This window comes from Cynara cardunculus (assembly GCF_001531365.2).
Source record: "Cynara cardunculus var. scolymus isolate 2C chromosome LG 1, CcrdV1, whole genome shotgun sequence".
Taxonomy (NCBI): Eukaryota; Viridiplantae; Streptophyta; class Magnoliopsida; order Asterales; family Asteraceae; genus Cynara; species Cynara cardunculus.
In genome coordinates this window covers 9491026-9493711 of record NC_037528.1, presented here as the reverse complement: position 1 = coordinate 9493711, position 2686 = coordinate 9491026, and positions in this window count along the sequence as shown.

Sequence of the window (2686 nt, the reverse complement as noted above, 5' to 3'; positions counted from 1 at the left end):
ACATCGTAGGGCCAAATTTACTTACCTCTATACAGAAGAAGAAAGGACCATCCCCAGATGCGGAGCATAGTATAGGTCCATATTTATTTGGTTAAGCTAAATCCACTTTTTTTCATCAGTTTTGCTTATCTACTCTTTTTCTTGCACAATAAAAAATAATTTGACACAATGTCTTTTCTTAATTATTTTAGTTTCAATTAATGTGCAATTGTTTGGTCGATTTTATCTTCTCAAGAGTGCCCTCTTTATTAAAAAAAAATATCTAGTAAAAACAATAAGGTAGAAGGAATATATATATATATATATATATATATATATATATATATGGTATATTTCTTTTACAACCTTGTGCATTTGTACAACCTTGTGCATTTGTACAACCTTTGCAACCCAATTAATTGAGATATTTATAGAAATGATTGGAGTTCATTTATTATGATTTGAATATTTATGGAATATGAATAGAGTTTATTAATTATGATTAATACTTTATATTAGGAAACAATTAATTGATTAAAAATTGAATGGTTGAGATGAATGTTGTATAGGGTGTAGGAATGGCAAAATGTGTAGAATAACATCCCTCTCTCTCTCTCTCTCTCTATATATATATATATATTATATATATATATATATATATATATATATAAAATACCGAAACATCGCAAAAAATGGAAATCATATTATTTCATAATGAAATCAATATCCAAAATGAAGGCATGGGTACCTATTAATTAATTAAGTTGTTGTTTCTATGTGACAGTTTAAAAATTATCACCAAACGTAAAACACTGAGTCGGTTCTAAGGTTTATGATGTCTTGGACGAAAACATCCAAAAACACTGAAATTTTAGAGTTTTTTTTTAACAATGTTGAACATAATGTTATCAATCAATAAATCTACACAATATACACGTAGGATAACATAAAAAAGAATTTGTTCAATGATTTCTTATTACTAAAATTTCATATAAATACAAAGTAACAACAATACTGTCCATAAACCATTTAATATAAAATCGAGCAATCATTTGAGATACAAATTTAGAAAATATAACCATTTCAAGTGATTACTACTTCTGCTACGAGTAGTTTTATATAAATTCAGAAAGCATAAGATGTAAAAATGACTTTAGAACTATCAGTAGTTTCTTTGTTTATCCACATACAATGGAAAATGCTTCTTGAATCAAATCGTGTTTGATACATTTCTGCATGATTTTGTACAGAATGATTAAATGCTCAAAATTATTAACAGATTCTATATGATTTAGTTGATACTTAAAAAAGATCGTTTGATGAATGTTATAAATAGATAATATAAAAGATTAAAATTAGTAAAATTACCATTTTACCCTTTAACAAATTAAACTAAAATCAAATGTAAAAATTATTTATATTTTATTTCATTCAGATACCCAATGAAGATGTGGGATTTACAAGATTTGCAAATGATTTGATTGCCATTGATATTAAGCTCGATAGCATAAAAGTTGGTCGTAACAGTGTTGTTGGTTATCTTTAAGCCTAACTGTACAATTCAACTCACATACGCAACAGTAAGCAACACTATTCACTTAATCGAATCTTAAACGTGAAATCTTACCTAGATTTGTTGCAAAAATTTTAGCAGCAATAAACAACAAAAAGAAAAAGTTGAAAACACAAAAATAAAAAAAATATAACAATATGAATATTAAATTAAAATAAAATAAAATGTTCATTTTTTATTTAATTTGTTTGACTTTCATTTCGATTATATTTCATATTGGTTTTAAAAATGTTATATGATTTTAATTCCATCTTATAACTGTATCAAATGTTAGTCTGAAAGACTTTGAATCAGACATCCCTACAAGAATGTTTGTATAATTTTGAGAACTTTTTTACTTTTGTTAAAAAATATGTGTAATACTTTTCTATATTTAATCTAGAGTAATATCAAGTTGTTTTAATGAATTTGTAGGGGTTGTTTGTTTATCTCTTAATAGTTCTATTACGAGGCAACATCTGAATCTTTAATAGATTAAACAGACCTATTCCACTTTATTCCACATAAAAGTCTTGCAAACTTGAAATAACAATCCATGTCCTATTGTATGAAGTATTGATATAAAGATTTATCCTTATGCCCAAAGTTTAAATATAATAAATTAATAAAAAAGTAAAAAAAAACTCACTCTTTTTAAAACAGAAATACTAATTAATTACTCTCATTAATAGTTAGTAAAGAGTTTCACAAGTGAATTTATTTCCTTTTTAAAAAAGTGAATTTATTTAAATGCATTACTAAACACCTTTTAAAATGCTTATAAATAGCCTAGGTAAATTTTAAAGCATCCTTGAGTTATCTAAGATACCTGGTTTCTTGTTTCCTACCTCAATTATGAAGATGACCATGGTAAATGTTTTCTTACTTTTTGTGCTTGTAGTACACAAGGACGTGCATTTGATCGAAGCCTCGAGAGTGCAAATTAGGCACCCTCAAGTTGTTCCTAAAGCTTCCTTCAAAGACGAGGGGCATGACGTAGAGTCGAATTTACTTAACTTTATACAAAAGAACTCGGGACCGGCCCCAGGCGAGGGACACAACATAGGGCCAGATTTACTTACCTCTATACAGAAGAGGGAAGGACCATCTCCAGGTGCGGGACACATCGTAGGGCCAGATTTACTTACCTCTATA